The 26682-nt window shown below is 39.3% G+C and overlaps 1 long non-coding RNA gene across 1 annotated transcript; it reads right to left on the bottom strand.

The window, feature by feature from the left end:
* Positions 1-1536: 1536 nt before the first annotated feature.
* LOC115286667 lies at positions 1537-26398 on the bottom strand. The gene is made up of 3 exons (XR_003906199.1): positions 26215-26398; positions 20402-20521; positions 1537-1580 (listed from the first exon to the last, which is right to left on the bottom strand). It is a non-coding gene; the product is annotated as an uncharacterized LOC115286667 (long non-coding RNA).
* Between the last annotated feature and the right edge of the window lie 284 nt (positions 26399-26682).

Genomic DNA, 26682 nt, shown 5'->3' with positions numbered 1-26682 from the left:
ATTCCAGATTTCAAGTAGATAAAAGGAGAGTCTTTCCTTTGCCTAGGGGTTTGTTGACTCTAACTAGGGACAGACTGGCTCTTTGAACAGAGTGATGGTGACAAGGATGCTTTGATTCCAATTCCAAAGCTTCACTGCGGAAGACTGGGATCACTTTCTTCCTAAGTTTCCCAAATCAAACACTTCTTGGATGGTAAGTTGAAGACCATCAGTTTAGTTCCTGAAAAATATGTTTCCTATCAATGTAACTTTAAATCTATTATCTCCAGAAACAAGAACCCTGATGGTATTGTGTAAGGAGTATTGTGTACCACTCTGTTTATAGCCTATTTTTATTGCAAAGAAGAATCCCATTGGTGGGATGTGGGCTCTGAGTCCTAGATGATGAAAATGCTACTCCCACGTTGATCCTTTTTGATCCCTAAAGTTTTTCTCTGGTAGAAGAAAGTTTGTTCTGACACATTAAGATTTATTCTTCTGGAATATCCTGTTATCTCCTGTGCATGAATGATTGTCATCAAATACCCCCCACGTGCACACAACAGGTGAGTCTTCCTCTGCGGGGTCCTACCATGTGGCTTTGTTGCACAAAAGATAAAGCGACCTCTGTGATATCATTACTAGCCCTCATGAATGAAGCCGTGTCTAGGTCCTGAAGAAAGCCCAATCCTTCACCATTATTGTGGATAATACAGTTTCCCTCACATCCTATTCCTCTTGCAGTTAAATAGTATAAATGTGCTCTATCTCAGTAGTGTCTGGAATATTCTTCTTCAGTCAGCTGGATGATCTAATGGATAGATGGAAGAGACAAGAAGGGAAGAAGAAAGAGGGAAGAGGAAAAAAGATTAAAGATCTCTAGGGTTTTTTGCTAATTTTCAATAGAAATTATATTCAAATGGAAAGAAATGCAGTGCAGTTTAAAGGAATGAATCAAATGAAAGTTCACCTCAGAATACAATGATGATCTGCCCCATCATAGAGAAAACATAGTGTGTTCATTATGACCTGAACAGTTTATGGGAAGGAATGGGTGTTTGTGGAGAGTCAAACTGCCCACAGCCACCTTAAATAAGATCGGGCTTGAAAAATAAAATGGGTAACTCAGTTCCGGTCCTAAAGGAAGGTAATTCTTGAGATTAGATTTATGAAGGGAATATACAGAAAACAGCACAAGGAGGTCGCGTTAGGCTGTATGTAAGCAGGAGCCAAAATGCGACTGTAAACCCTGGGATACCTGGAGACAGTAAGCAAGGTGGGTGGCCCATTGTTCGTTTTTCCTTAAGATGCGGGATGTCTCATTGGAGAACTGCACCTCTTGGTTCAGCTGTGAGTTCACAGATTCCTTCTGTGGCCAGCAGTTTTGTTTGGGATGTGTCAGTGGCTGCTGCTCTTACAGAGACGGTAGCCCAGACCTCTGGGAAATTCCTTCTCTGTTAAGTCCACTGTGGGCAAGAATGCTGGATTTCTGATCCTTTTCTTTTTTACTGACTTGATTCCTGTATACTGTCAGCCATTTCAACTTCTTGTTCTTTTTTCTTGAGCTGTTCACTCCAGGGCTTATGATCAGCCAGATCATACTGAAAGAAAGAATAAGAGAGAGAAAGGGAGAAAGCTAAAGTTCAAAGCGTTTGCTTATAAGCTCCTCCATGGAGTTCTAGGGTGTTTAGAATATTCTGCACAGTGTGTAATGGTAATTGATAATGGTGCACCTATACAGTAGCTTTAAGCAGATGTCAGTAGAATAAGGAGATACTATCTGCTCCCTATTCAGTTTCTAATTCTCTATCAGTCCTGCTCTCTTGGTTGCTCTGAAGCTGCCGTCTCCTCCAGGTAATGTGAAAGCCTGTCCCTCCCCTCCTCTTACACACCTTATGAAAAATGGTTGTGCCATCTGCAGCTGCCACGAGGCTGTGGAGTAGGGGGTATGGCTCTATGAATATACAAATGTGCAGCTGGACCACGGCCCCTTCCAGAAGGCAGCTGCAATATAAATCACAGTGAGCTCACACTTCTCAAGTAGCAGGCTGCCGTTGGGAGCTGCCATGCATAAGGGACTGGAGAAAAATAGAAGCATGTGAGAAAGGTCTCAGTAGAAACAGGCCCTGCAATGTGGAAAGGTTGGCTGAAAAGACAAAGCCAAGAGTAGCATGTACTGAGAAACCTAATTGCTTGGGCTCTTGCAGATCATGGAACAAAGCTAAGCACAACATGGGGTTTATTGAGTTTCAGTACATTTGTTTCCCTTTGAGTTGATGGGAGTCTCTCCCTCTCCCTCCAACCCCTGCCTCTCGGCACCTCCCATTTGCCAGGCACTGGGCAAGTTCTGGAGCCACACTTGTAGTTTTTGAATCAAACAAAATCTCTGCCCTAAATTTTAAGGGTGGAGGGACATGGGGACTGGCAGTGATGATAAGGAAACAGACTTTATAATAATTAAAAATAAAATAAACTGTAATGCAGTGTGCTCTGAGTTGTAATGGAAATAGATACCAGAATACTTGACATCTGTGAGATGTCAAGAGGCAGAATGGGTAAGTCTGCTGTGGGGTGGTTTTTCAGAGGTGACAGTTGAATGAAAATCTTCCAGCATGAATGGACGTTCCTTAGGAAGATCAGGATGCAGAAGGGTAATAGTGGATGCAAGGCTGGGGCAGGAAAAGTGTGCATTGATGTTCTTTTGTCACCAAAATTTTAATAAGCCCGAATTATTAAATGTTTTCCTTCAAGCCTCTCTTATCAAAGTCACTGCAAATTCTGCTGGTAGACTTATCTTTCACATATCTGGCTTCACCCCAAACACATCTGGCCTATGCACCCCAGGGTCTCCATGAAAATAAATAAAATAAATATAAATGTAACTACTTCTCTCTCTCTCTCTCTCTCATTCACTCACTCTCTCTCTCTCACAAGCACACGTGCATAAGCACACACAGACATACACACTAAGGAGTGTGGGCAATCTCCAGAGATTGAAAAAGCAGAAACTAAACAAAACAGAGTCTCCTTAGAGTCTTCAGAAAGGAACACAGCCCTGCTGACACCGAAACCTTGATTTGAAACCTAATGAGACCCATTTCAAACTTCATACCTCTTGAACTGTAAGATAATAACCTTCTGTTGTTTTAAACCATGAAGTTTGTAGTAATAGGTTGCAGCAGCATTAGGAAATTAATATAGACTTTAGTATCTGGAAGTGATGTGCTGCAGTAACAAATAAAAATGGAGAACTGGCTTTTAAATCAGGCTATGGACAGAGGCAAGGATAATAAAATGTCTAATAATAAAAATGTGTATGGTAATGATTCTGCTAATGAGGACTCAGAAAGAAATGAGGAGTCTGGTAGAAAAGGCATCTAGTCTTAGAGAATGCCTACATCATTACGGAAAGACTGTTGGTAGAAATACGAGTATTAAAGTCATTGCCAGGGGAATTCAGGACTCGAAAGCAGTGAACTTGGATTTTTAACTAGGGAGATATCCAAGCAAAGTGCTGAAGGCATGGTCTCATTCTATTGCTGTTGATAGCAAGACATGAAGGCAAAGAGATAGATTGAGAGAATCATTGTTAAACAAGAGTGAGCCAGGCCTTGATGATTGAAGAAATTTTCAGTCAATCTGTATTACAAAAGACAGTAAAATTTGGTGTTTCACAATCAGAAAAGTATGCTCTGGAGAGAAGGCCAAGGACATGACTCAATACTCTTTTGCTTGTGCCTCTGAAGGTTAGAGTATCTAGTCATACAGAAGGCTCTTTGAAGAGATTAGGTATGTGAATTTCCTCAGCCATCTCAGGAGGAGCCAGGAATAAAAATGAAATTATCTAGGAAAGATTTGTGAACCTCTTGTATAATAGAGTGAGTTCTCATGACATACACAGGAGACACATGAAATATTTGAGAATCGTATGCCATTAAAAGCACATACTTTTCATGAAAACGGAAATAGGACTGAGAGGGCAGAGCTGAGAATCACCATGGATTATCCCCAGGCTTTGAAACCAAATGGAGGTTTCCTGGCTGGATTTTGAAATTGCTTGGGAATGACAATTTTTTTTTTTCAGTCATTTCCTTCCTTTTTTGCAAGTAAGTGTCTGTAACTGTTATCCTTTACTTTTCCCAACATTGTCTTTTGGGAGAAGGTAACCTGTTACTTATGTCTCACAAGTTGGTTGATGGGTGGATTATACCTAGAGTTTCCCCCATAATCTCGTTTTGATGAATTAGGATCACCTTTCGGTTTCATTGGCTTTTTAGTTTTCAGTTTCATTGGTATCTGCTCTAGTTATTGTTATTTTATTCTTCTGCTAGCTTTAGGGTTGAGTTGCTCTTCTTTCTCTATTTCCTAAGGTGGAAGCTCAGGTTACTGATTTTAGATCTTGCTTCTTTTCTCACATACACAGTTAATGCTACAATTTTTCCTGGAAGTGCTACTTTCTCTGCATCTCACACATTTTGGTAAGTTGTGTTTTCATTTAGTTAAAAATATTTTTGGTTTTAAAAAAAAATTTTTTTTAATGTTTTATTTATTTTTGATACAGAGAGAGACAAAGCATGAGGGGGGAGGGGCAGAGAGAGAAGGAGACAGAACCAGAAGCAGGCTCCAGGCTCTGAGCTAGCTGTCAGCACAGAGCCCGACGTGGGGCTAGAACCCATGAACGTGAGATCTGACCTGAGCTGAAGCCGGAGGCTTAGCCGACTGAGCCACCCAGGCGCCCCCAAAATATTTTTGGTTTTAATCTTGAGGTTTCTTCTTTGAGCCATGTATTATCGGTAGGAATGTGTGGTTAAATTTCCAAATTTTTGGAGATTTTCCAGCAATCTTTCGGTTGTGGATTTCTAGTTCAATTTCATTATAATCCTCGACTATACTTTGTATGAGTTCTCTTGTTTTAAGTTGTCTAAGTTATGCTTTATGACCCAGAATAGGGTCTAAGTTGGTCTTTCCATGTGAATGTGTATAAAATGTATATTCTGCTGTTGTTGATTGTATATTCTACAAGTGCCAGTTACCAAGTTGATTTACAATGTTTGAGTCCACTATATCTTTGCTGACTACCTGCTTGCTTGATTTCTCAGCTGCTGAAAGAGGCATGTTTAAGTCTCCAACTATAAAAGTGGATTTGCCTACTTCTTTCGGTGATATCAGCTTTTGACCCTTTGTTGTTAAGTGCGTATACATTTAGGATTTCTCTGTCTTCTTGAAGAATTGACTGCTTTTTTCATTATGAGATGCTCTTCCTCATCCCTGATAATTTTTCCTGTTTTAAGGACTTATTTGACTGATATTAAAATAGCTACTCCAGTTTTTTTTTTATCATTGTTAGCATGGTACATCTTTTTTTTTTCCACTAAAGAAAGTCTGACTATTTATATGTTAAAATGTGTTTCTTGTATATAATAAACAGTTGTTTGATTGGGTCTCTCTCTTTCTTTCTCTTTTAAATCCCTTCTGACAGTCTCTGTCTTTTCATTAATATATTTAATTCATTCACATTTAAAACCTTTCTTTTTTTTTTACTTTTTAAAATGTTTTTATCTTTATTTATTTTGAGACAGAGACAGTGAATGAGCAGGGGAGGGACAGAGAGAGAAGGAGACAGAATCCCAAGCAGGCTCTGTGCTGGCAACACATTGCTCAGTGCAGGACTCAGACTCACAAACCATGAATCATGCCCTGAGCCGAAATCAAGAGTCAGATGCTTAACCAACTGAGACACCCAGGGCCCCCCTCCCAAATCATTATTAATGTAGTTGAATTAATATCTATCATATTTTTAACTATCCTTTGTAAGTTACATTTGTTCTTTTTTCCCCTTTATTTGCTTTCCCAGTTTTAATTGAGCATTTAAGACGATTATCTCTTGGCATATCAATTATACTTATGTAAAAAAAATAGTGATTGTCCTAGACTTTGAGGTTTACATTTTTTTAATGTTTTTTCTTTTTTTTTTTTTTTTATTTTTGAGAGACAGAGAGAGACCGTGTGAGCAGGGGAGGGTCAGAGAAGGAGAGGGAGACACAGAATCTGAAGCAGGCTCCAGGCTCTAAGCTAGCTGTCAGCACAGAGCCTGATGCAGGGCTCAAACCCACAAACCGTGAGATCATGACCTGAGCCAAAGCTGGCACTTAACCAACTGAGCCACCCAGCCACCCCGAGGTTTACATGTTTAACTAATCTAAGTCTGTTTTCAGATAGCACTCTGCTATTTCATATTTCACATGTCATATATCTTTCTTACGACAGAGTATTCTCAGTCCCTTCCATCTGCTATGACACTGTTGTCATTCTATATATGCTGTAATCACCTAATATGTTGTTAATAGTATTACTTTGAACATTTAGTTACCATTTAGGTCAATTAAGAACAAAGAAAGGTAAGACTGTTTTAACTCTGTTCCCTTCCTGATGCTCTTTATTGTTTTATGTATATTTGTGTTTTGATACATTTCCTTTTTCTTTTCCCTGAAGACCTTTAAAATTTTCTTTCATGGAAAATGTGCCTAAGATGTAATTTGTCAATTTTTGTTTGTTTAAGGAAGTTTCTATTTCTCCTTCACTTTTGAAGGGTAGTTTCATTGGCTATTGGATTTTAAGTTGGTGTCTTTTTCTTTTAACACTTTAAATATTTCAATTCATTCCCTTCTTCACTTGCCTAGTTTCTGATGAGAAATTCACTGTAGTTCTTAGGGAAGGTGAAAGTTCGCTGAATTCTTTTGCGATTTCTTCTTTGTCTTTTGTTTATAGAAGTTTGTCGATGCCAAGCTTTGGTGTAGTTCTTTGTTATTGTTCTTATCATAATTTATCTTGCCTGGGATCTTCTCAGATCACTGGATCTGTCATGTGGCGGTCTTTACTTAATTTTGCAAAGTTCTTTATTCTTTCAACATTTCTTCTGCTCTCCTCTCTCTTTCCTCATCTTCTGGTATTCTCATTACTCGTACGCCACATCTTCTGAAATTGTCCCACATTTCCTGGATATTTTACTATAGGTTTTTTTTTCTCTCTTTGCATTGTAGTTTTATTGACCTATTTTCAACCTCACTGATTCTTTCTTTAGCTGTGTATAGTCTACTGATAGGCCCATTAAAGGCATTCTTTATGTTACATTGTTTTTAACTTCTCACATTTCCTTTGGATGTTCCTTAGTGTTGCCATCTCTTTGTTTATATTACCCATCTATCCTTGCATGCTGTTTATTTTTGCATTTGAACCCTTCACATATTAATCATAGTTATTTTAAATTCCTTATCTGATATCTCTGACATTTGTGTCATATCTGAGTCTCGTTCTGAAGTTTGCATTGTTTCTTTTATTTCCCTCCCCCTTGTAATTTTTTTTTTTTTTTTTGGGCTGCAAGATGGACACGTATCAAATAACCTAATACTGAGGTACCTAGGTCACTAGTGAGACCATCTGTGTTAATCTGGCTATGAGTTTATCTGTGCTCAGTGTTTGTTGTAGCTATAGGTGCCTTGAGACTTCAGATCCCTTTAGTGTCTTGTTACTCTGTCCTCTTGATGTGAAATGCTCTAAGTACTCCTTTTAAGAGAGCGCCTACCTCTTGCAGTTCTTTCAGCTGCAAACCACTGTACTTTGGATCCCCATTGGGTGGTAGTCTGATGTTGGGGAGAAGCAGCATTCTGCAATCCTGCCACTAAATCTCAGTATTCTAGGAGGCTTGAGGCTCTGGATTGTGACTTTCACACGAATTTTTTTCTAGTGGGATAGTTTTTTTTTTTTTTCTTCATCCCTAAAGTAGGCCTGGAAGGCCAGAAGGGACTAGAAGGGGAAGAATGCTCTTCCCCAACTGGAATGAGGCTTTGCTAAATAAATGTTTTTCCCTGGAGTGTAGGTCTTCATTATAAGGAATTCTGTGGGTGCATTTCTGAGTGATTTTCACCCCTCCACACCCTTGAGAGAGCCACAAGCATATTTTTCTTGGCTCTTCACAGTGAGGACCTGGAGGGATGCTTGGAAGGAAAACCTGTAAACATCTGGTGTACCCTGTAGACTGTGATCTCTAGGATTTTCTCATTCTCATGCTAATCCACAGTCAACATTATCAACAATTCATCAAAATTACCATTTAAGTGTCCCTAGCAGTTGCTCCTTCAGTTTCTTCTTCAGGTAAGCAGATCTTGGATAGGTCTCTGAATGGGCCTGTGTTTACAGATTGGAGAGTGGCAGCCCTACTGACTCAGTTCCATGGTGGTTTTAAGACAAGTCATTGTTTTGTGGAGTTTTTTTGGTCAAGTTTTGTCAGGCTTTTTATTGTCATAAGGACAAGTGTGACAACTCCTCAACTTTTTTACATGTTAGAGCTGAAAGGGGAAGTTATCATTGTTATTTTTGTTGTTTTGTTGTTGTTACCATTATTATCCTGACTCTTATTAGTTCAAGGGAGATGAGATAGAAGCTGCTGTATTTCTCGGTGGTCAAGTTCATTTTTGCATTTAGCGTGCCTAAAAGAAGAGACCAGGTTTTGATCATTTTGTTTCCCCTATAAGCATCTATCGGAACCTGACTTATTATCGGAGTGACTATACACACATTGAAAAAAAAGTTACAGCTTTGTTTTGCCTTTCTGGAAGTCAGCTACCTTGCAAGCCTATCTCTTTGGAATACAATTGAAAACCAGAAAATAAGCAAAGAAAAGGTCTCCTGAATAGTTAATGTCACAAATGCAGGTGCTGAATTTCTTAAAATACCATTTTGGTAGAAGCAAAACTATATGCAATCCATATATAGGTTATGAAGTATAATGATATAATCATCAACTATGAGCCTGCCGCCTGTCATAAAACCTAGAGCGTCACCAGTCCTTCCAAAGCTCTCATCTGCAGGTCTGCTAACCTCCTGGAGAGAACTACTCTCTCAGGTTTTAGGCATATCATTCATCTGTTCTTTGAAAAACATTTTCTTACATATATATTCCAAAACAATATAATCTTGAGTACTGTTTGGTTTTTAGTTTTACGAAAATAACATATACTGCTATACGTTGTGTTTTGGACTTGCATTTTTCATTTAATTAGTTCCTTGTACCCTCTGTGTCCAGTGTCCCTCTCTGCAAAATGGAGGTAATAATAGTACTTAACTCACTGTATTTTTATAAACATTAAGTTAATATTTGTAAATCATCTATAGGCATAGAGTGTTTCGTCTATTTTTTAAAGAAAATATCATATATCCATTTACACTGTTGTCTATTTGAAGTTCATTAACCCAGTCTTATGTTGATTGGCATTTGGATGATATCAGGCTTTCTGCTATCACTAATAATACTGATTTGAAAAATTTTGCTCATATGTTGTCATATGTCTCTGAGAGAGTTTCTCCAGGGACACATCAACAGTAGAATTGCCATATCATTGGGCGCGAGCATACGCAGCTTGGCAAAATAACACCAGAATGATGGTACACGTTTATACCTCTATTAGTAGAACATAAGAGACCTTGGTGTTCCACATCCTTGTCTTCATTTGGTATTATCAAATTTAGTAGGTTTTGTACTCTAGATGAGGTAGAATCTGGTTTATTTTGTGAATTTCCAGAATTTCAAATGATATTGAGCATTTTTCAAATTCATTATCAAGTTCCTTCTATTGTAAAAGAATTATGTTGTTTGCCTGCTTTTCTATTTGGAGACATATATGTGATTTTTTTGTACTTTATATATATCTTCATATTTTTCTTTTGTCCGTTAAATATATTGCAGTAAGCTCACACTCCGTACTTTGTCTTTTTGCTTACTTTGTGAGTTATTTGAAGTAGAAGGCCTTGATATGCCTAGATTTTAATATCACCCCCAAAAACCAGAGACCGCCAGGGAGACCGAGTCACGCATGCAAAATCAAAGGGCTTTATTACTACGGGCTTATAAACTCGGGCTCACAGACTTCACCAGTGCAGTGGATCCATGCTGAGAGCCCTGAACAAAGGTGGGGCAGGGCTTTTATGAGTTTGGGACGGGGGAGTTACAGGAAATTGTGACATAGGTACAGTGATCCAATAATTATTATACAATATTATTGACAGCAGGTTTAACCATTCACATTGCCTAGAGTATTTATTACTTTTGGCGGGACCCAATCACAACATTTAGAGTATTGACCAATCACAGAGTGGGCTCAGGACCCTCACATTGGGCGTGACTAGTCTTAGCCTCCATCTTTAGGCCTGCCCTTAGAAATGTTAAGGATGTTAGCTGGCCTTTCCTGATTGGGCGTTACAAGGGTGGTCCCTCTTGCCTTGGGCAATGTGTGCCCTTCTGTTGTCTAATGGAGTCAGTTTCAGACCTGCGTCCTTACAACCTTAATTGTAAAGTGATCAAATTAATATTTTTTATATGCTTACTATTCTTTGAGCTTCTTTAGAAAACTCTTTTTAAAGCCCAAGTTACAATTATATTCTCCCATATTCTAAAATGTTTAAAATTGGAGGTTTCCCAGTGAAGTCTTTGTAATTCATGTAATACATGGTATGAGGTATATCAAATTGTATTTTACTTTAGTGAGTATGGATGTATCCTAGTATCTCTAATCCCTATATCTTACGCCATTCTTTTTTTCCATTGATTTGCAGTGATACCCAAGTCATATATAAAGTGTTCATATTTGCAAAGGTCTGTTTTTGAGTCCTGTATTCTGTTCCTTTGTTTAAATTATCAATTCATTTTAAAAAATTTAAAAATTTTTTTTAATGTTTATTTATTTTTGAGAGAGAGAGAGACAGAGCATGAGCAGGGGAAGGGCAAAGAGGGAGACACAGAATCTGAAGCAGGCTCCAGGCTCTGAGCTGTCAGCACAGAGCCTGACTCAGGGCTCAAACTCATGAACCAAGAACCGTGAGATCATGACCTGAGGTGAAGTCGGCCACTTAACTGACTGAGCCACCCAGGCGCCCCCCCCAAATATTTTTAAAGTAATCTTTACACCCAACATGGGGCTTGAATTTACAACTCTGAGGTCAAGAGTCTCATGCTCTACTGACTGAACCAGCCATTCACCCCTAAATTTTCACTTTCAACACCAGTACCACATTAACTTAATTACACAGGTTTTATTATTTTTTTTATTTTTAAAAAATTTTAATGTATGTTATTTTAATGTATGTATTTATTTTTTAAAAATTTTAATATATGTATGAAAGACAGAGCATGAACTGGGGGAGGTGCAGAAAGAGAGAGGGAGACAGAATCTGAAGCAGGCTACAGGTTCTGAGCTGTCAGCATAGAGCCTGACCCAGGGCTCAAACTCCCAGACCGTGAGATCATGACCTTAGCTGAAGTCGGACACTTAACCAACTGAGCCATCCAGGTTCCCCTTAATTACACAGGTTTTTTTTTTTTAATTTTTTAAAATGTTTTTTATTTATTTTTGAGAGTCAGAGAGAGACATCGGGAACAGGAAGGGTCAGAGAGAGAGGGGGACACAGGATCCGAAGCAGGCTCCGGGCTCTGAGCTGTCAGCACAGAGCCCGACGTGGGGCTTGAACCCACGAACCATGAGATCATGACCTGAGCCGAAGCCAGACACTTAACCAACTGAGCCACCCAGGCATCCCAGTTACACAGGTTTTAAACACATCTTGATATTTATATTTTTCTCTTCTACAGGAGTGCCCTGGCGATTCTTCACTACCCCATATTTGTTCTTCCATATAGATTTTAGAATAGGCTTTCTAAAAATCTCCGTATTTTATTGGAATTACATTGAATATAAAGATTAATTTGGCTAAATTTGATATACTGAGATTACTATCCATGGACATGGTATATATATCTATTTATTTAGGACTCCTTTAATATCTTTAAATAAAATTAAAAAAAATTTTTTTACCATAAATATTGGTATTTTATAAATCCTTAATAAGTACCTTCTTTTTCCTTTTTTCTTTTTTTTAAATTTTTTTATTTTGTTTTTTGCTATTGTAAAAAATCTCTTTAAATGGTTTTTTAAAAGCAATTGTTTGGGGGCTCCTGTGTGCCTCAGTTGCTTAAGTATCCAACTTCAGCTCAGGTCATGATCTTGCGGTTCATGGGTTCAAGCCTGCGTCAGGCTCTGTACTGACAGATCAGAGCCTGGAACCTGTCTTCAGATTGTGTGTCTCCCCCTCTCTCTGACCCTCCCCTGCTCATGCTGTCTCTCAAAAATAAAGAAAACATTAAAAAAAATTTTTTAAAGCAATTGTTTTTAAGAAACAATATAGAAGTCATATTATTTTGTGTATTAATTACACATTTAGCAAATTTGTTAAACTTCTAAAAAGAATTCTAACAGTTTATCTATAAACTATCATGAATTTTTCTATAAATAGTTATATTATTTGTGGAAAACGATTATTTTGCTCTTTTTCCAATTCTTCATTTTATTTCACTGGCTAGAACAATGTTGAGTCTTCAGGTATAGTTCTGTCCTTTTGTGGTTTAAAATGGACCTCTTTTACATATATCATATATAAGAATGATATATCTGTAGACTTGGGGTAGGTAATCTCTTTCAGATTAAGAAGGTCCCCTTTCAGTTTGTTGTTAGGATTAGATACTGAATATTATCAAATGCTTATTTCTGCACATCCATTTAACTAATAACGTAGTTGTATTGCTTTAGTATGTTAATAAGTGAATTTGGCTTTAGATTTTTGAAGTTAAACAACCTTGTACTCCTGGAATGAAGCCAACCTATTTATGACATCATGTTTTATATACTCCTGGATTACTTTTTCCAATATTTGTAGAAATATTTTAGCTACTGATTTAACTTATTTAATGGTTGTAGGCCTTCTGAGGTAGGTTTTCACAAGTTCTCTTTTTCTATGATTTTGCTTAATTCACATACTTTCTTCACAGTTTTGTTATTAAGCTAGTCACACCACTTTTCTTATTGCTTTTAATTATCTGGGGCTTTTTTTTTGATAGTTATTCTCCATCATCCATCTTAGTATTTTTTTTTTAATTCATATCACCAGGAGTTTGTCTCCTCATTGGCCTCTTCAAAGAGCCATTATTTGATTTTCTTGATTCTTACCAATTATTCTTGTTTTCTGTATCATGACTGCTTGTTTTTATCTTTATTACCCCCTCCTTTTACTTCCTAAATGTTTATTTTGAAGTGTTCTTCCTGTTCTCACCACCACTTCTTGTGTCTCAGACCTTCCCTATTTTTAATGTATATCTTTTGGAAGTCTCTCTAATGAAGGCCTACCTGTGGTGAATTTGCTTCAGTGTCTTTTTTTTTTTTTTAATGGAATTAGAGTGCATTACACTAAGTGAAATAAATCAGTATACCTGTATACCTGAAAGTGTCTTTATTTTTTTTCTGAGAAACTTCAAATATTACTTGTCTTCTAGCTTTCATTATAGCTCTTGAGAAGCCTGCTTTAAGTCTTTCATTCTTATGTAGGTGATCTGTCTTTTCTCCCTGGCATCTCCTAGGATATCCTTTTGTGTTTGGTGTTCATGTTTTACTACAATATAGTTACCTGAGGGTTTCTTTGCGTGTTTCTGGCTTGTGTGTGTTTTTCTCTATGGATTCTTGGTGTTCATAAATTCTAGGAAACTATCATTAATTATTGTTTCAAATATTTCCTGTCTTGTTTTCACTGATCTTCTGATGAAAAATTAGGCCTTTTCATTCTATCCTTCTTGCTGCCTGTTTTCTCATTCAGAAGGTTTTTTTTTTTCTTGTCTTTCTGTTGCTTTCTGAGGAAGTCTTTCTTCACCTATAATCAGCCTATTCAGTGTGCTTTAAATTTCACTGATTATAGTTTTCACCTCTAAAAATTCTATTATTTTATCAATTTTCCTGGTAATTTATTCCTCCCTCCCTTCTTCCTACCTTCCTTCCTTCCTTCCTTCCTTCCTTCCTTCCTTCCTTCCTTCCTTCCTTCTTTCCTTCCATCGTTCCTTCCTTCCTTCTTTCCTTCCATCCTTCCTTTCTCTCTCTCTCTCTCTTTCTATCTATCTATCCAAGTTAGTTAACATGCAGTATAATAATGATTTCAGGAATAGAATTTAGTTATTCATCACTTACACATAACACCCAGTGCTCATCCCAACAAGTGCCCTGCTTAATACCCATCACTCATGTAGTCCATCCCCTCACCCAACACCCCTCCAGCAACCCTCAGTTTATTCTTTGTATTTAAGAATCCCCTATCGTTTGCCTCCCTCTCTGTTTTTATCTTGTTTTTGTTTCCCTTCCCCTATATTCATATTTTTTATTTCTTAAATTCCACATATGAGTGAAATCGTAGGATATTTGTCTTTGACTGATTTATTTCACTTAGTGTAATACACTCTAGTTCCATCCATGTTGTTGAAAATGGCAAGATTTCATTCTTTTTGATCTCTGAGTAATATTCCAGTACACACACACACACACACACACACACACACACACACACACACCCCACATCTTTATCCATTCATTAGTGGATGTACATTTGGGCTCTTTTCATACTTTGACTGTTGTCTGTAGTGCTGCTATAAACATTGGGGTGCACGTGCCCCTTTGAATTAGAATTTTTGTATCCTTTGGACAAATGCCTAGTAGTGCAATTGCTGGATCATAGGGTAGTTCTATTTTTAATTCTCTGAGGAACCTCTGAACTTTTTTCCAGAGTGGCTGCAGTAGTTTGCATTTTCACCAGCAATGCAAAAGCATTTCCCTCTCTCTGCATCCTTGCCAACATCTGTTGTTTACTGAGTTAATTTTAGCCATTCTGACAGGTGTGAGGTGGTATCTCATTGTGGTTTTGATTTGTATTTCTCTATTGATTAAGGATCTTTTTGTGTGTAAGCCATCTGGATGTCTTCTTTGTAAAAGTTATCTATTCATGTCTTTTGCTCATTTCTTAACTGGATTATTTGTTTTTTGGGCATTGAGTTTGATAAGTTTTTTATAGGTTTTGGATACTAACCACATTTCCGATATGTCATTTGCAAATATCTTCTCCCATTCTGTCAGTTGTCTTTTAGTTTTGCTGATTGTTTCCTTCACTGTGCAGAAGTTATTTTTTATCTTGTTGAGGTCCCAGTAGTTCATTTTTGGCTTTATATCCCTTGCCTCCAGAGACATGTCAAGTAAGAAGTTGCTGCAGCCAAGGTCAAACTGGTTGCTGCCTGATTTCTCCTCTAGGATTTTGATGACTTCTTACATTTAGACCTTTCATCCATTTTGAGTTTATTTTTGTATATAGTGTAAGAAAGTGTTCCTGGTTCTTTCTTCTGCATGTCACTGTCCAGTTTTTCCAAAACCATTTGCTGAAAGACTGTTTTTTTTTTCTCACTGGATATTCTTTCCTGCTTTGTCAAAGATGAGTTGGCCATATGTTTGTGGGCCCATTTATGGGTTCTCTATTCTGTTCCATTGATCTATATGTCTGTTTTTGTGCCAGTACCATACAGTCTTGATGATTATAGCTTTGTGATACATCTTGAAGTCCAGAATTATGAGGCTGCTAGCTTTGGTTTTTTATCACTTTAAAAAATTTTTTTAATATTTATTTACTTTTGAGAGAGAATTATAGAGTATGAGTGGGGAAGAGGCAGAGAGAGAGAGAGAGAGGAAGACACAGAATCTGAAGCAGGTTCCAGGCTCTGAGCTATCAGCACAGAGCCTGATGTGGGGCTGAACCCACAAATCTCAGATCATGACCTAAGCCGAAGTTGGTCAGTTTATCAACTGAGTCACCCAGCTGTCCCTGGTTTTCTTTTTTAACATTACTTTGGCTATTCAGGGTCTTTCCTGGTTCCATACAAATTTTATAATTGTTTGTTCTAGCTCTGTGAAGAATACTGGTGTTATTTTGATAGGGATTGCATTGGAAATGTAGATTTCTTTGGGTAATAATGACATTTTAACAATATTTGTTCTTCCAATGCATGGGCATGTAATGTTTTTCCATTTCTTTATACTTCTTCAATTTCTTTCATAAGCTTTCTATAGTTTTCAGAGTATACAGATCTTTGACCTCTTTGGCTAGGTTTATTCCTGGGTATTTTATGGTTTTTGGAGACAATCGTACATGGTATTAATTCCTTGATTTCTCTTTCTTCTGCTTGTATTATTGGTGTATAGAAATGCAACCAATTTCTGTACAGTGATTTTGTTGGTTTTTTTTTTTTGTAACGTTTACTTATTTTTGAGAAAGAGAGAGACAGAGTGTGGGCAGGGGAGGGTCAGAGAGAGAGGGAGACACAGAATCAGAAGCAGGCTCCAAGCTCTGAGCTGTCAGCACAGAGCCTGACGTGGGGCTCGAACCCACAAAGTGTGAGATCATGACCTGAGCCAAAGTTTGCCGCTTAACCGACTGAGCCACCCAAGTGCCAATGTACAGTGATTTTGTATCCTTTTTGCTGAATTCATATATCAATTCTAGCAGTTTTTTGGTGGAGTTTTTTGGGTTTTCCACATAAAGTATCATGTCATCTGTGAAGATGAAAGTTTGACTGCCTCCTTGCCGATTTGGATGCTTTTTATTTATTTTTGTTTCTATTTATTATTTGATTGCTGAAGCAAGGACTTCCAATGCTATGTGTTGAATAACAGTGGTGAGAGTGGACATCCTCTGAGGAATAAGACCCAGTTCTGTTCTCTTTTTCTATTCCACATATGGTATCTGTGTGTGTGTACACAAGCATGCATGTGCACCGCCAACCCCCCCCACCCCAGGTGTGAATGTAAGTCACTTCATAAAATGTCAAGTGTGATCTAGGCACTCATTAACGTAACTCTGAATTTCTGGGTAAATAAGTAAATTACTACTTTTCTTACATCATCTCTTTTTTCCTCAATTCTTTCTTGTCTTATTCTGACTGTAGGGGGAAAGCTCTTAGTATTTCCCCATTGAGGATGATATTAGCTGTGGATCTTTCATATATAGTCTTTATGATCTTGAGGTATGATCCTTCTATCCCTACTTTCTTGAGGATTTTTTATCAAGAAAGGATACTGTATTTTGTCAAATGCTTTTTCTGCATCTATTGAGAGGTTCAGGTGGTTCTTATCCTTTCTTTTGTTAATGTGAGGTATGACATTGATTGATTTGTACAAATTGAATCAGCTCTGCATCCTGGGAATAAATCCCACATAATTGGGTGAATAATTCTTTTAATGTATTGTTGGATCTGGTTTGCTAGAATCTTGTTGAGAATATTTGCATCTATGTTTATCAGGAAAATTGGTCTGTAGTTCTCCTTAGTGGAGTCTTTGGTTTTGGAATCAAGCTAATGCTGGCCTCATAGAATGAATTTGGATGTTTTCCATCCATTTCTAATTTTTGGAACACCTTCAAGTGGATAGGCGTTAACTCTTCTTTAAATATTTGATGGAATTCCTCTTGAAAGTCACTCAGCCCTGAATTCTTGTTTGTTGGGAGATTTTTGATTACTGATCCAATTTCTTTACTGGTGTGGGTCTGTTCAAATGTTCTATTTCTTACTGTTTTAGTTTTGGTAGTTTATATGTTTCGAGGAATTTGTCCATTTCTTCCAAATTACCCAATTTGTTGGTATATAACTGCTCACAATATTCTCTTATTATGATTTGTATTTTTGTGGTATCAGTTGTGATCTCTCCTCTTTCATTTGTGATTTTATTTATTTGGGTCCTTTTTCTTTTTGATCATTCTGGCTAGGGGTTTATCAATTTTGTTAATCTTTCAAAGAACCAGCTCCTGATTTCGTTGATCTATTTTTTAAATTTTGTTATCATTATTTCTGCTCTAATCTTTATCATTTTCCTTCTTCTATTGCTTTTAGGCTTTATTTGTTGTTCTTTTTCCAGCTCCTTTAGGATTGTATATTTGAGATTCTATAGTTGAGATCTTTCTTCTTTAGGAAAGCCTGGATTGCTATATACTACCCCTTATGACCCCCCTTTGCTGCATCTCTGAGGTTTTCACTGTCTTGTTTTCAATTCATTGGCTTCCAATTCATTGTACATCTTAATTTCCTCTATGATTTCTTTTTTAACCCATTCAATCTTTAGTCAGGTGTTCTTTAATCTCCAGGTATTCATGGTCTTTCCAAATTTTTTCTTGTGGCTGATTTCAAGTTTCATAGCATTGTGGTCTGAAAATATGCATGGTATGATATCAGTTTTTTTGTACTTGTTGAAACATGCTTTTCTGGAAATTTTTGATTGGATTTTGTTCCATGTTTATTTTTATTTTATATTTTTGAAAAATATCTGATTCGCTACATATTTTATATTTTTAATCTGCTGATTCTGGTACCTAAAGTCCTTGAGGTTCTACAATTTTGGATTCCCTCCCCACTGCCCTTAAGTTTTTTATTCCTAGTAGTTTATTTCCATGGGTGATTGGTGACTTTATAAAAAGTGTGATTCCACACATGATTTCCTTAGTCTCTTAATCCTGAGGGTCTAATTTTGGTTTACTTTCAACTCAAAACCTTGATTTCCAGACAGGATTTGTATTAACTTCTTTGAAACTGGGGGTCACTACTGAGTGGGACGTCTTTAACCCCCAATAGGGTCCGTCTTAATGCTGGTATTACAGGTTGAATTTCATCCCTCCCCACCCGCACACCTTGCAGCACACCCTGGCTGTAATCTCACAGTTCCAGGCTGTTTTTGGCATTTGTCCCCAAGGTACATCTGAATTTGCCATAGGGTCTTGGTCTCTCATAGTGGAACGGTGTTCAGAGTGTCTAGTCCACCATAACATTAATATAGACATTACATTTTATTCACTTCACTCATAGCAGAATCCTTAGACCCTTATTTTGCACTCATTTCTTTATATTTTATGCTTAATTATATGATTTTTTTAAACAGCAATGCATTAATAGGAAGGGAAGAAGAAGGGTTTCTAGAAGTAGGCTTAGAGAGAGGAGGAGTTAATGCCTAAGAGTAAATAGCAAGAGAAAACAAAAAAATAGGAAAAACAACAAAAAATCGGAAAAAGAACTCAAAAATGACAAAGATTTGTGGCTCTTTGGTAAGGGCATGCATAGCCCACCAGTGTAAATACTGAAGCAGGATGGGCGGGTTGGGGCACACCTGGCAGGGCCCATACCCTCTCTTAACATGCCCCTTTGTCCAGCCCCTACCCTGAAATTTCCTCAAATATCAAAGGAGAAAAACTGTACTTGTTGGAAAACTGACAGAACATCAGTGATATAAGCTGTGAAACATAGGTGATGGTTCTTGCTTTATGGACTTGTTAAAAATCACAACATTTTTATGAAAGTAAAAAGTCAAATCCTGAATGTCCTTTTGTGGGGAGAGCAACAGGCCATACCAGCCTGGCTTTTCTCCGTAGACCCCACTGCTGCCTTGAAGTGTCCGTGTGACTGTAGCACAGTGTGATTGTTTTATGTCGGTTTCATGATTCTGAAGAAAGGTTAAATCATGTTCTGTATGATCTGTTAAGGGAATTGGAAAGTGCATAATGCCTTTTAGAAAAATTGCTGCCCAAGACAGCAAAAACAGGAAGCTCTTATTAAATTTTTTTCTGGAAAATTCAGAAGAGAAGAGATTTTCTTTTTTTCTAGATAATACTCTTCTGGGGGAATGCTAAGTAATGATTTTATTATGCACTTTTTTTCCAACCACCTTTCTATCCATTTTTCCAGGAGAACATGCCACTCTAAAATTTAATGGCTTTAAACAACTTTTTTTTTTCCCCAGCTCACAACTTGGGGATTTCTGCTGGCCTTAGCCAGCGTCAGTCCTGTACTCAGCTGTCAGGCAGTGCCTCACTACGGTGTCTGCTGGTCAGCTAGTGGTAGACCGGGGTAGTGATGGACGGTCTCTCGTCCTGCAGGTTAACTGACCTGGTTCACGTGGTAATGATTTCAAGGTTCCCCAAGGGTTCTGGAAGCTCACGTTCAGAACTCCGGCAGCACCTCTTTTAGTCAGATCAAGTCACAGGGCCAGCCAGACCCAAGTGTTAGAGAAATAGATGTCTCTGTATGGCAGGAGCTGCAAAGTACTGTGGCCAGTTTTGCAACCTTGCAACGCCTCTCTGACGTAGCAGAGCACAGAGCCCCCTACCTCGCCGCAGGCTGTGCAGTGTGTCATGGGGCCTTTGTCGGGACTCTGTCCCCTGCCTCTGCCGCTACACTCGCCTCCCCTTATAAACATTGGGTCATGCGAAGCCTTGAGGTTAACTCAGGTGGTCGTTCTAGGTGAGTTAAAGGGGGAGTTCAGACAGCAGGACCTGTGGCTCTTCAGAATTTACTCTTGATCTGGGGATGCTCTCTGATAGGAGACCACTTACTTCCTCTATAGGCGGTGAGTGTTGGGGGCTCCAGGGGAGAGACAAAGGGTGTGCTGTGTAGAAGTTCGTTTGTCTGAACAGGCGCAGCGTGCCACACTGCAGAGGTGAGGGGTGGGGGTGGGGGTGAGGACATAACCTCCCCACTTACAGGCCTGCTTGCATTCTGCGTCTTCAGATTGCGCTCCCTCCTTCCCTGCTCCATGTAGCACCACATGGTGGGAAATCGCAACTTGTCACTTCTTTGGGTGTGATTTCAAAATCTTGGTTCCTTGAATAGACAGTTTAATGTTAATTTGCAGTCAAAGAGGAACTGTGTGTGTGTGTGTGTGTGTGTGTGTACGTGTGTATGAGCACGTGTGCGCGTGCAAATGTTTGTTAGGGTGGGGGCTGAGGTATCTGAGGCTGGATTCAAACTAAATCATGCTGCATCTGTCCTAGAAGAGACATCTACCTAAAACCTTCCCGAAGCCTCTTCCCACACTGTAAACACCATCCGTCTGTCATCCCCCTTTGCTCATCACTGGCCTTGAATTTCTTCCCTCTCTCCAGCTGAAATCCAGAGAGATCCTCTTAACATTTCCTCAGGCACATCCACCCCCAGAATGTAACTCTAAGTTTCTCTAGTTTCAGTTAGCAAACTCTGCCCTCAGTTTCTTTATTTCTCGCCTCTTCCTACCACCTTGAATCTTAGCTTCCTTTTTCTTATTCTATGTACATTGTGATAGTCTTCTTTCTTTTGTGACTCACTTCCAAATAAACAACAAAGGGAGCTGGAAGAAATAGAAAAATACTAAGCAATTTATATGACAGGTTTTTGTTCCTTATCAGAGTATTAAGAATCTAGCTCTAGGCAATTCTGTTGTAGGTAATGTACAAAGCAAGTTACACAGATACGATCCCTGGTGCTAGAAATTTAATTCTGTGGTGTGTTCTTCTCGTATCTCTCCTAAATTCAGAGTAGCTTATGGCAGTCATTTTGTATTAGATTGAATTGTGTGAAATTGCTGGTGCTCAACAATTATTGACGTACCAAAATGGCAGTTTCATATGATTCAAGCTATTTTGTCAGTCCACTAATATTTTTAAACGGTTATTTGCTGAGGCATTCTTCTGCTCCGTCTACACCAAACCAGAAGAGAATCAGCCGCTTGCCCAGCTTGACTCCACTGTTGCAGTCATTTCCTCTGTAGTCTCTTGGCTTCTGTCTGAACCCTCACCCCCCTTCTAAGCAAGTCACTGCCCTTCTTAAGAACATCGGTGATTTCTCGGGATAGGGACTGAACTATTTAACCTGACAGCCAGGTGTTTTCTTGTATGAGGCCCCGCTTCTGTCCAATATACCTTTGTCTTTAGCCACAGTTTTCTGAGAACTGAACAATTGGAACAAATCAAGGCTGTTTGTGTCTGTGAGTCTGTCTGTGGTTCCTTCTGCCAGAATACCTGTGCACTCCTTGTCTTGTCAAGAAACCCCTACACACCCTGGGAAGCCCCATTTCTAACTTTACCTATTTCTCTCTCCTTCCTTGACCCACCCCAGTGTGGAATAATTCTCCTTTCCCTGGATCCCATTATATGGCGCTCTTAAAACCGCTATACCATTTCCCCTTGATATTATACATATTTGTGCGTATGTACACTTTGATGGTTTTGAATCCTCTAAAGACTTGGCCTGTGTTTTAATCCTCTTTGTATCCCTTGCATTGCCTGGCCCATAGCAAATGCCCCATCAGTGTTGGTGAAATGGATTCCCTGTCTGCAAAATTTCATCAGTGCTTTCATTTCCTATTCAGAACGGAGAAGGGAACTTGGAGGCAAGCAAGTTGCTCATATTAAAGTCAATGAGCTTGCAAACATTCCATTGAAGTTTTGATAGAGAGAACATACTCAGGGCAGTTTTGTTTTCCCCAAACCTTTTACCTGTCCCAGCTGTGATTAGTTATTTTAGAAAAGATTAATATATCTTTAATCCAACTACATCACATATTTCTCACTTATTTTAAGCAGCAGAGAACACCTTTCAGATTTAATGTAGGAACATGCAATAATTTCTATTTAAACATCACTTTATAAGCAGTGAATTTTTGTTTTCTCCATTAATCAAATTTAACTTAATCCTCACAGTACCTCAAGGGAATGCAGCTGGCCAAGAATATAGTGGTACCTTTAGGTGATGAAACTCCTGCTTAGTTCTGAGAGACTGAGATTTTTAAATTCAAATTCAGTTTGCTTTAGAGCTGGCCCAAAATGTGAAACCCTGAATTGTATAGCTTTTTTGCTTTGACTCCTGAGTCTTAGCAAGTGCCCTAGAAAGCTTTCTGTTTCGAAGTTGGAAGAGTTCAGCCACAGGAGGGGCCTAAACCAGTGAGATTGTGGCTGAGCTTCCGAGGGCCCTGCCAAGGGCGGTTAGAAGACCCTAGGATGCAGAAGAGCAAGGGTCTGACCCAGTGGGAGGCTGCAGCCTGATTCTGCATCTTCTGTGGAGAAGGCGGGATGGGTTGGGGGTGTGGGCGCCCAGCGGGAGAGGAGAGCTGCCTGCCGTAGGCAGAACGCCAACAACAGCAGCCACTGCAGCAGGACTGGCTGCGGGAGCGCCATTGCCAGCAGCTCTGAGCTAACGATGCCCTCCTCTCCCCATTCAGCAGTAGCTCTGAGGCAGAGGGCAGCAAAACAAGCATCCCAAAAGGGATCTGTGTGACTGCTCATTTTGTGCAGTGGTTTTCCATTCTGCCCAGCGCAAATTAAAGGAGTATAGAAACCACTATTCAGGCTTTGGCTCTGGGGCCATTTCGGGGGTGGCAGGGACTCTGCCCCAAACGACCCAGTATTCACTCTCCTTTCTCATTTCAAGTCATCTGGATGATCTCTTGGGGAAGGAGACCCGGGGAAGAGAGTGAGTGTTAGAAGTTAGGCTGATGGTAGTATTTCTAAAGCTTGGAGATTTAGACCAATTGTTATGTTGGGCTTGCCTCAGGCACCTGGACATCATTATATATATTTATTTTTAATTTACTTAAGCAAAAAACGTGTAGGAGTTATGAACTCTAAATCCACAAACTCAAATATCTGTTTTTATAATTCAGATTAATTATATTTCCACTGCTAAATTTATTATTGAGCAATTCAAGATAAACTCAGTCAATCCAGAGTTTCTCCCCCTCCTGCCTCTCTCCTTGGGGGCTTATAAGTTTCCAGGATCCTATGTAATGTCAGTGTGGTTGAGATCATATCTGGTCTTTGGTCTCTGCCACATTATCCTGGCATCCACTGAGATGTTTCCATGTGCACGTGGTCCAGAGTGAGTTGAGTGTTCTACTCAGATCATTCTATCTCCTTCTCAAGAAACTGGGAGGCCACTGAAATTCACCAGTCCTATGTAGTCTACTTCCTCAGGTCTCTTGGGACCTGAAAAAATTCCATGTGCTTTCCTAAAGGCACTTCAAGGATGGGGAAACCAGGATGTGTGTGTGTTGGGGGGGCGGGGATGTGGCATTATTTTAGGGCCTTCATTTCTGTGCACTCACACTCATTTTTACCCTGAAGCTGCTGCTTCATGCAGACATGGGGGTCTCTGGTACCTTGGCACTTTCCTGGGTTCTATTTGGCCTATAAAGCACAGATCCTCACTGATCTTAGACTCTCAAACTCTTTGGGATTTTTTAACCTCCCCTTAACTAATGTGAAGACTTAAGGTGTGGCTTAGGGTGCAGGCCAGGACTTTTTCTTAGAGAGCTCTTGGCATCTAAGTTCATTTCTTTTCCTTTTTGATTATCCGCCCCCCGCCAATGATGGACTCTTGACTGAGTTGGGATAGGATGGTCTGATCTTTTGTCTGTTCTCCCTAAGCCTATATTTACATAGAACAAACTTTACCTTCAGAATCTTTCAAGACTTTGGTTTTGATACTCAAAAGCCAAGACTTTGGAACAGCAAAGTCTTTATTTTTTCTCAAAAAATTGTCTCTGGTAATCATTTCAAAACACTTTTTTGAGACTCAAAAACTATACCATTCTTTAGTATTTCTGTTCTAACAATCTCCCCTTAGCATAAATGTATATCTCTACTAAATGGGAGAGGAATTGGCAATAAGATCATTGGAAGTGTCAGGGGGAACCACAGCTAATACCTCAAATTGTTCTTTTGTAACACTTGTATTAAGGTCTTTCTGTGTGTTTGTGAGAGCTACAATGAAAAGTCATTTTTCTAGATTCAACATCTGAGATGGTCTAGGAAGCATTTTCCATTTTTGTAGCAATCATGGAGAGCAAGATCATGGAGAATCAGGTCTCTCACAAGGAGGTTGAGTCCCTATTTCAAGCTTTGAGATGTGGATAGTACTCGTGTAGATGAGTTCCACATTGCATTGGACCCCCTAACTTGCTCTCAAAGTAGGCACCAGAAGAAGCCAAAGTATGGCTTCCAGAAGAGCCATTATCATCCCACCCGTCCTTAGAGCTTCATGAGACCATGGTCAGAGACCTGTAACAGGGGATGGGTGTTAAGGCCACTACTTCTGTTTTCACTTCCTCCTAATAAACACATAATTCTCAAAGAAATTTACATTAAAAGAGATTGATCAAGGGTGCCTGGGTGGCTCAGTTGGTTATGGATCCGACTTGGGCTCGGGTCATGATCTCACAGTCCGTGGATTTGAGCCCTGCATCAGGCTCTGTGCTGGCAGCTCGGAGCCTGGAGCCTGCTTCGGATCTGTGTCTCCCTCTCTCTGCCCCTTTCCTGCTCATGCTCGCTCGCTCTCTCTCTCTCTCTCTCTCTCTCTCAAAAAATAAATAAGCATTAAAAAAAATAGATTGATCAGTTAGAAAGAATTGGGAAAAGCCATTTTCTATATGCATGCATTTTGCCTCCTGTCACAGGAAGTAATGAATGGAACAAACAACCAGGGAAGAGTGTATAGAAGGAGAGGAGAGCAGGGCCAAGGATGGAATACCGACACCAAAAATATTTAAAAGGAAGAAAGATCTAAAAGTGTATGAGGTGAATCCAAAAATGGGGAAAAAAATCTGCTACAAATATCAAAGAATACATCTCCAGAAGGGGGAAGAGACCCAGAGTGTTAAATGCCCCAAAGGAGTCAAGCAGGAGGACAGCAGGTATAATCACTGGTCTTAACAAGGGCAAGAGCCATAGAGGGGCGATGCTGGGATGAAACCGCTGAGGAATGAAGAACAGGGAAGGGAATGATGAATGGGAACCAGTGTTTCCCAAAGCATATACTCTGCTCTTCTTGTGCCAAGAAACGTGCCATGAGAAGACAGATCCTGTTTGGGTGTCAGTGTCTTTGGTTATAGCAGAGATTCAGTGCTGGCTTCCTCATACAGCCACGTTTACAAGTTCTTCAGAGACTGCCGTCCCCCTCACCGTCCCATCCAGGGGCCTCCCTAAATACTCCCACTGTGAGTGATGACTCTTCTGGCTGGTCACTTTCAATTCTTTCTCAGCCTTGATGACAAATCTAAATTCTGATAATCCATGCCACAATGCTTCTACTTACTGAGGTCACCTGATTATCCTAATTTGAATGAACTCATGGGTGAAGCTCAAGTTCAGCCTCTTTTCACAGATGCAGATGTGGTCCTTGAACAACATACATCTTTCTCTGTTGACAGTGACTCCCTTGGGAGGACCCTCTCCTTGCTCCGTGGTCAGGGGAAGTTCCAGCTAACCTTCAGGCTTTTCCAGGAAAGTGCTAATCAGGGTTAAGGCTGTAGTTAAATGGGTTGAGCAATCAAGCAGGGCCCTGGGACTCAGAAGATGGAGTGCTTGATGGGAAACCAGGAGCAGACAGGTTTCATGACAGATGTGTGTATGTGTGTGTGTATCTGGATCAAATAGTTAATCCTGACATGTTAACATGACAGAAGGTGTGTGTGTGTGTGTGTGTGTGTGTGTGTGTGTGTGTGTGTGTTTGGGTGTGGGTGTGTGTAACTCAATCATATTACTTACCAAGACATTTGTGGTGCCAACATATTTTGATGCTTTTCTTTGGATTCCCAGCTGGCCAAATAATTTATCCCAGCCATATGCAAAAGATGATGGCCTTTGTGGTCATGTTTCCAAAGTCAGAGAAGTCTAAACCTGGAAGTTAGATGTAAACTCGCACACTGGTGGCTGTCCATAGTAATTCAGCAGTGCATTCTCCATCTTTAGATTTTGAATCTCCCCCAGTATTAATTGTGACATTTATTTGCTTGTTGCTATTGTGCCCTCAGCATTCCACTCCCATAGATCATCATGATGTGAAGTTTCTTCCTCAAATAAAAATAGATACAAATCTATGAGAAGTATGTGCTACTAGCATTTATAGAATTTTTTCTAGTCCAGATACTCACCAAAATATGCCTTTTATTGATCACAGAGCATTTGGAAAGTGTTTTATGTTTTATCACCACATACTAACTTCTTTTTAAAAGT

The sequence above is a fragment of the Suricata suricatta genome, chromosome 3 (genome assembly GCF_006229205.1).
Source record: "Suricata suricatta isolate VVHF042 chromosome 3, meerkat_22Aug2017_6uvM2_HiC, whole genome shotgun sequence".
NCBI classification, from domain to species: domain Eukaryota; kingdom Metazoa; phylum Chordata; class Mammalia; order Carnivora; family Herpestidae; genus Suricata; species Suricata suricatta.
The sequence above is the reverse complement of the archived record's forward strand: the minus strand, read 5'-3'. Positions and strand labels throughout refer to the sequence as shown.